The 8,714-nt window shown below is 34.3% G+C and overlaps 1 pseudogene; it reads left to right on the forward strand.

Moving 5' to 3' along the window:
* Positions 1-2,593: 2,593 nt before the first annotated feature.
* LOC117029006 (elongation factor 1-alpha 1-like) lies at positions 2,594-3,974 on the forward strand (annotated as a pseudogene).
* The last annotated feature ends 4,740 nt before the right edge of the window (positions 3,975-8,714 follow it).

Consider the following 8,714-nt stretch of genomic DNA (forward strand, 5'->3'; position numbering starts at 1 on the left):
AACCCCATTGTAAATATTTATGCATCAAACAATTATTGCCTGAAATTTAAATCCCCTTCAACTGGAAAATTTTAAGTTCATTCACAGCGACAAAAGATTTTCAACTCCTCCTCTAAAAGTATCTGTCCATGAACTTTGCTGTTTATAGTATTATTTTCTCATCAAATAAAGGAATTACTTAGTAATAACAGCAATATCTGATTTTACCTGTATTTGTCTCATCAAAGTCCACCGGCAAAGGATGAAGGTCAGTACAAGGGCTGGAGAGAGCTGGCGTCTCTGGTTCCATAGTTTACATTGCATGGATCAGATGATGAGCAGAGGGTCAGAATGAGACAGGATCAAGGAAGCAGATCTCTTAATACTGCCACATCAGACAGGATGTTTAAATTTAATATGTAAACTAGTTTCCCACTTAAAATAAAAGGCAATGTAACCTAGCCCTTATACATTAAATTTGTCTGTCTTCTATGTGTGATGAAACACTTCTTTATTTCCAAAGCTAAACTTTAAAATTATATTAACCATGGTTTCTTTTCTGCCTTGTTATTTTTCTAAAACAATGAATAAACGATGAAGACTAAAACATTTTTATCCAAACAAATGATATATTTAAATAAGCTTGGAACAGATAATTTTGTAATTTCTAATTCTTAGAGATATTTTTTGTGGTTTTAAATATCCATGCCCATTTTAAATAATTCACACAATATTAGATCATATCCTATAGAAAATTAAAATGACATACAACCCTGTCCCCTCAACATAACCATTGTTAACATAACTATTTATAACTTTTCCTAATTGTTCATGTGACCAACAGATATTTTCTTTAGAAAAGTAAAAGGAACAATTTAACTACCAACAAATTAGATGATGAAATACACTATAATGTATTTTTATAGTGAAACATATTGTCGTTAAATGTAGATGAGAGAGTTCTGCAAGTTTTGATATAAATAATTTTCTATGACATATTAAGTGGGAAAAGGATGCACATTATTGCAAAATATCACTTCATATTATATTTGGTAGGAAAAAATGTTGTTACACATGTACTTGTAACATAAAACGTGCCTAAACTGCTAGTTTAAGATTGCAACGTAATAATACTTAAGTCACTAATTTGGTAAATTTTTACTTTACATATGTGGTTTTCTATTTTTTATTACTGTTTTTAATGAACATAATTTATTTTTATCATTAAAAGGGTTAAAGTCTGCATACGTGAAATTTTATCTTTAGTCTAATCCCTGCTGAGATGTATACACCACAGTGACCACAGGGAGTACTGCCCTTACTTTGATCAATATAAATACTTCAAAGCAAAAGTATATAATTTGAGTGTGTGACCGGAGAATGTTCTTGGGTCTTGTTATTTTTTTATTTTTTTATTTTTTTAAGAATAATCCTGGGGAGCGCCCTTGACGGCACAAACACAAATTAGGAAAATGTTGTTGTTGTTTTTTCTAAAATTTTACTGGGGAACTGTGTGTTTTTCCAGGACCCATCAGCTTCAAGTCAAGTCATTGTTTTCAATCTAGTTGTGGAGGGCGCAGCTCAATGGCCCATGTGGGAATCGAACTGGTCACCTTGGTGTTATGAGCATTGCGTTCTAACCAACTGAGTGAATCGCCACCCGGGTCTTGTTTAGGAAGATGGAAAAGATACTAACCAATTTCAGACATTAATAATTTTAGTATACATGCATTAAACTCTAGAGTAAATGCTGAAAGGATGGCAAGAAAGTATAACTTCAAAAATTGTAGAGAAAAATATAGACAGAGAAAAAATAAATAAATTCAAAAGAAGCAGGAAGGGGGGTGGGGAACTTGAGAATAAGATCAATAGCACAAAATTGTGATATTGATTAAAAATAAAATATGTCAATAGTAAATTCACTCTCTAAATGATCCAGTAAAAAGATAAACAGGGCCGGCCCGGTGGCTCAGGTGGTTGGAGCTCCCTGCTCCTAACTCTGAAGGCTGCCAGTTCGATTCCCATATGGGCCAGTGAGATCTCAACCACAAGGTTGCCGGTTCAACTCCTCGAGTCCCGCAAGGGTTGGTGGGCAGCGCCCTCTGCAACTAAGATTGAACACGGCACCTTAAGCTGAGCTGCCTCATGGATGGCTCAGTTGGTTGGAGCGTGTGCTCTCAACCACAAGGTTGCCTGCCGGTTGGACTCCTGCAAGGGATGTTGGGCTGCGCCCCCTGCAACTAGCAAGAGCAATTGGATCTGGAGCTGAGCTGCGCCCTCCACAACTAAGACTGAAAGGACATCTTGAAGCTGAACGGCACCCTCTACAACTAAGATCGAAAGGACAAATTGACTTGGAAAAAAGTCCTGGAAGTACACACTGTTCCCCAATAAAGTCCTGTTCCCCTTCCCCAATAAAATCTTAAAACAAAACAACAAAAAAAAGATAAACATTATCGCATAGCTTTTTGAAAAAATTTCAATATTATGTGTTATTTACCAAAGGGACATCTAATCGATAAGGATGTGCAATGGTTGAAATAAAAGCTCTTTTGCAATGAGTTTGCTGCCAGAACACAAGTGTAGTGAAAACCACTGCTAAATCTAACCCAAAATGGGAGAGGAAAAGACTCACGTCAACATCATTGTCATTGGACACGTAGATTCCAGCAAGTCTACCATTCCTGGGCATCTGATCTACAAATGTGGTGGGATCGACAAAAGAACCATCGAAAAATTTGAGAAGGAGGCTGCAGAGATGGGAAAGGGCTCCTTCAAGTCTGCCTGGGTCTTGAATAAACTGAAAGCTGAACATAAGCTTGGTGTCACCATTGATATCTCCCTGTGCAAATTCGAGACCAGCAAGTTTTATATGACCATCATTGATGTCCCAGGACACAGAGACTTTATCAAAAATATGATTCCAGGCACATCTCGGGCTGACTGTGCTGTCCTGATTGTTGCTGCTGATGTTGGTGAATTTGAAGCAGGTGTCTCTAACAATGGGCAGACCCATGAGCATGCCCTTCTGGCTTACACGCTGAGTGTGAAACAACTAATTATTGGTATTAACAAAGTGGATTCCACTGAGCCACCTTACAGCCAGAAGAGATATGAGGAAATTGTTAAGAAAGTCAGTGCCTACAATAAGAAAATTGGCTACAACCTTAACACAGTATCATCTGTGCCAATTTTCTGTTTGGAATGGTGACAACATGCTGGAGCCAAGGGCTAACATGCCTTGGTTCAAGTGATGGAAAGTCTCCATAAAGATGGCAGTGCCAGTGGAACCATGCTGCTTGAAGCCCTGGATTGCTTCCTGTCAACAACTCATCCAACTGACAAGGTTTTTGTGTCTCTCCCTCCAGGATGTCTACAAAATTGGTGGTATTGGTACTGTCCCTGTGGGCTGAGTGGAGACTGGTGTTCTCAGACCTGGCATGCGGGTCACCTTTGCTCCAGTCAATATTACAACAAAAGTAAAGTCTGTTGAATATGCACCATGAAGCTTTGAGTGAGGCTTTTCCTGGGGACAGTATTGCCTTCAATGTCAAGAATGTGTCTGTCAAAGATGTTCGTTGTGGCAATGTGGCTGGTGACAGCAAAAATGACCCATCAATGAAAGCAACTGGCTTCACGGCTCAGGTGACTATCCTGAACCATCTAGTCCAAATCAGTGCCAGATACGCACCCATCACAAATCTTACATTGCTTGCAAATTTGCTGAGCTGAAGGAGAACATTGATCATCATTCTGGGGAAATGCTGGAAGATGGCCTGAAGTTTTGGAAATCTGGTGTTGCTGCGATTATTAATATGGTTCCTGGCAAGTACATGTGTGTTGAGAACTTCTCTGATTAACCTTCTTTGGGCTGTTCTGCTGTCTGTGACATGAGACAGACAGTTGCTGTGGGTGTCAGCAAAGCAGTGGACAAGAAGGCAGCTGGAGCTGGCAAGGTCACCAAGTCTGCCCGGAAAGCTCAGAAGGCTAAATGAATATTATTCCCAATACCTGCCACCCCAGTCTTTTTTAATTAAAGTTTATTAAGGTGACAACCCCTTACTCTCAATCAGTGGCGGGAGAACCGTTTCAGAACTGTTTGTCTCAACTGGCCATTTAAGTTTAATAGTAAAAGTCTGGTTAATGATTGCAAAGCATCATAAAACCTTCAGGAAGAAAGGACAATGTTTTGTGGACTATTTTTTTTTTTTTTTTTTTTGGTGTGTGGGTGTCTGTATGTGTGTGGGTGTTATTAAGTTATTAGTTTTTAAAATCAGTACTTTTAAAAAAATTAGTTTATTGGGGTGACAATGGTTAATAAATTTACAGATGTAACTTTAATAAAGTTTCAGATGTATTACAGAATTGTACACCTGAAATCAGTACTTTTTAATGGAAACAACTTGACCAAAAATCTGTCACAGAATTTTGAGACTCATTAAAACCGTTTCATGAGGGAAAAATAAATAAATAAATAAATAAATAAATAAATAAATAAATAAATAATTAATAAATAAATATAGATAGATAGATAGATATAGATATAGATATAGTGTAATGCAAACACATCAAATTAAAGCAATCATAGCTCTTAATATCCAACAAAATATACTTTAGTTCAAAATGTAGTATTTAAGGTAGGTTTCTTAATAAAGGTTTCAATTCAACAGTAATGTATCACAATTTTAATATAAACTTTTAATATAATTTTGAAATATAGTAAGGACAAATAGTATATATCTATATCTATCTATAATATAATTTATATACATATATAAAGAGAGAGCATGCAATAAACAAAACACAATCATTTGGGGAAATTTTAACATATCTTTGATACATCTAGCACACCAAAGATATCAAATGTTTATTTGCAGTAGTTACCATTTCCCTAGTGCTGCTTTTGGAAATTTATTATTGTTCTTGGTGTTCTTCAGTTTTTACTGTAATATGTACTTTTGTGACCCTTTTTTCGTTCTTTTATCCTGACTAATATTAACTAGACTTCATAAATCTATGGGTTGATGTCTCATTATCACTGGAAAAATCTCTGTTATTAATTTCACAAAGAGCACCTCTGCCCTTTTCTCACTCTTCCTGGAATGCTACCTTTAGGTATTTGTATAAGTTGTTTCATGTTTAATTTTTTTTGGTAATTTCTTTTTGCCTATTGCTGCTGTATTTTGAACAAAGTCTTCAGAAATGTCTTCCAATTAATTAATTATCTCTTCATCTTTAAGTAGATGCTGTATCTATCCAACACCCAGTGTATTTTTTTAGAAATTCTATTTAGTACAATTTCAAATCTACTTGGTTATTTTTAAGAGTTTCTTATTCTTTAAACACATTTCCAAATTTGTCTTATATTCATTTAAACATAGTAAATATAGTTAATTTATATAATGTGTCTGATTATTGAAGTAATAGTAGTTTTGTGAGCATCTCCTGCTGTCTTTTTGTTCCTGCTGGTTCTTTCTAAGGTTTCTTATTTATTTGTGTGCTTAGTTTTCTAGTGTATTTGTTTATGGCTTTAACTTCTTATTTTCCTCACTAATTTATTTATAAAAATTATTAAGCCTGGTATGAAATGATTTGTTCTAGAGAAATTTTATGTTTGCTTCTGCAAGCTGACAAAGAAACATTACTAAAATTTGGACACGTAAAACAAAACCTTGGAGGAGTAATGTCATCAAGATGGAAACATAGGTTGTCTTTGATGTCAGTTCCCCTCAAAAAAGACCAAATAGCACTGTCCATAGACAACAAAGCATTGTGAAAATCCTAGAACAGGTAAGGATGAAACACTCCTTTGGACTATAGAGACCAAGAAGGACTATATTAGAAGGGTAAGAGGAATGGCTATACTCTGATGACAATAAATGTGAAACACTACATTAATAGAATGAAAGCAAAAATCATATGATTATCTCAATAAATGCAGAAAAGGCACTGAACAAAATTCAACATTGGTTCATGATAAAAGCTCTTAACAAATTAGGTATAGAAGGAACATACTTTAACATAATAAAATCTATATATGACAAGCCCACAGCTAGTATCATACTTAATAGTGAAAGTTTGAAAGCTTTTTCTCCAAGGTCAAGAACAAGACAAAGACACCTATTTTCACCATTTTAATTTGACATAGTAATGAAAGTCCTAGACAGAGCAAACAGGCAAGAAAAAACATAAAAGGCATCAGAATTGAAAAGAAAGAAGGAAAATTGTCTCTATTTGCAGATGACATAATTTTATATATAAGAAACCCTAAAGACTCCACCAAAACCTGTTAAGTTTACTCAATGAATTCAGTAAAGTTGCAGGATACAAAATTAACATATGAAAATTAGTAGCATTTCTATGCAATGATGATGAATGACCTGAAAAAGAAATACAATTCCATTTACAATAGCATCAGAAACAATAAAATACTTAGGAAAAAATTTAACCAAAAGGTGAAAGCTCTTTACTCTGAAAATAATATGACATTGATGAAAAAAAATTGAAAAAGGTACAAATACAGGCAAACTTCAGTTTTTTTTTTCTTTCACTTCATAGTAATGCATTTTCATCATTATCTAGGGAAGACCCTCAACCAGTGAAAAGATTTCTACTTGTTGATTTATAAGGTTAGCGTTTTTTAGTAATAAAGTATTTTTAATGTACTTTAGCTATTGCACACTTAATAAACTACATAGTGTAGTGTATAGTGTAAATATAACTTTTCTATGCACTGGAAATCCAAAAAAAAATTGTGTGACTCTCTTTATTGCAATATGCACTTCATTGTGATGGTCTGGAACTGAACCCACAATATCTCTGAGGTATGCCTATAAATGGATAAGAATAATTAATATTGTCCATATTACAAAACCATACTTTCTGATTTGGAACTATGTTAGAAAGCTATAGCTATCACAACAGTATCGGACTGGCATAAAAACAGACACATAAATCAATGGGACAGAATTGAGAGCCTAGAAATACATCCTAGCATATATGGTCAACTAATATTAGACAAAAGAGCCATGAAAACTCAATGTGGAAAAGATTGTTTCAATAAATGATGCTTAGAAAATTGGAAATTCACATGCAAAAAGTAAAAGTAGATTCCTGTTTTACAGTACTCAGAAAAATTAACGAAAAATGGTTTAAAGGCAAATGTAAGACCTGAAAGCATAAAAATTTAGAAGAGTTATGTTCCTTGCAGCATTATTTACAATAGCCAAGGCATGAAACTACCTAAATGTCCATGGATGTATGAATGAATAAAGAAAATGTGGTATATATATTTATTAGATATAGATATAGGTATAGCTATATAGATACAGATGTAGATACACACACACACACACACACACACACAATGTATCACTATGTATCCTTAACGAAGAAGGTAATCCTGCCATTTGGGATAACATGGATGAAACTTGAAGGCATTATGCTAGCTGAAATAAATCAGACAGAGTAAGACAAATACTGAATGATCTCACGTACACGTGGAATCTTTAAAAACAAATTATAGAAAGAGAGATCAGATTTGTTGCCAGAGGTGGGGTGTGGTGGGTGAAGAAAGTGGGTGAAGGTGGCCAAAAGGTATAAACATTCACTTAAAAGGTAAATTCTGGGATGTAATGTACAGCACAATGACTACAGTTATCAATATTGTATTGTATATTTGAAAATTGCTGACAGTAGATCTTAAAAGTCCTCATCACAAGGAGAATAATTTATAACTATGTGAGGTGATGGATGTTAACTTATTTGTGGTGATCATTTTGCAATATATACATATATCAAATCATTATGTTGTAAACCTTAAATTTATGCTGTGCTATATATAAATTATATCTCAATAAACTGACAACAACAACAAAAAATACAAAAAAATAAAATCTTTGGTGATCTTTTTACCCAGAGAGGTGGTGTTAATGCAGCCTATAAATTCACATAAAGCCTGGCTTCAGGGAAGATATTTTAGAATGAAAATTTTCCTGTCAGTAATCAGAGAGAAGTTGATTTAGTTTAACTTTACCCTTAGTCCTAGAACAGTAGTTAGGGTTGCCACTTTTAGAAAATAAAAGTCTATTAGAAAGAAGGAAAATTCTTAGTCTCTGTTGACTGGGTGGTCTCATGTTAGAAAATAATGTTAAAAGTAATTGAGCATATGTAAACCTTTATAGAAACAGAAGAGTACTTCTCAGTCTTAATTATTTTTAAGAATTTCCCAATATTCAGATTCCCATGTTCCACCACAGAAACTGTGAATCAATAAGTCATGTTCCACCACAGAAACTGAATCAATAAGGAGTAAAGGAATCTGTAGCAAGTGCTTATTACTGATTACTCCTTAAGAAAGCTAGGAATAGAGAGAAGAAAATTGTCCAAAGTTTCGCATAAAATTGTTAACTTTCATCCTTATTCTGTTGGTGACTTCTATGATACACAATTCTTTGGTTGTCAAATATTAAAAAAAAGTTGTATAACCTTAGTCTACTTACATAGTTCACACTAATTAAGACATTTTTGTACTCAAGGGCATATTTCTATAACCACCACCTTAGCTCTGTAAATGGTACGTTGAATCCAGATCGTCAGAAATCAAGCACTCCTCTGCCATGTCCCAGGTCCTTTAGCTGTGACTGAAATGTAGGTTGACTTATCAAAATATGCTTTATAAAAATATTCAATATTATGCATTTAGATCTTTAACTGATTTTTGCTTACTCTTTCAT

The sequence above is a fragment of the Rhinolophus ferrumequinum genome, chromosome 10, assembly GCF_004115265.2.
Source record: "Rhinolophus ferrumequinum isolate MPI-CBG mRhiFer1 chromosome 10, mRhiFer1_v1.p, whole genome shotgun sequence".
Taxonomy (NCBI): Eukaryota; Metazoa; Chordata; class Mammalia; order Chiroptera; family Rhinolophidae; genus Rhinolophus; species Rhinolophus ferrumequinum.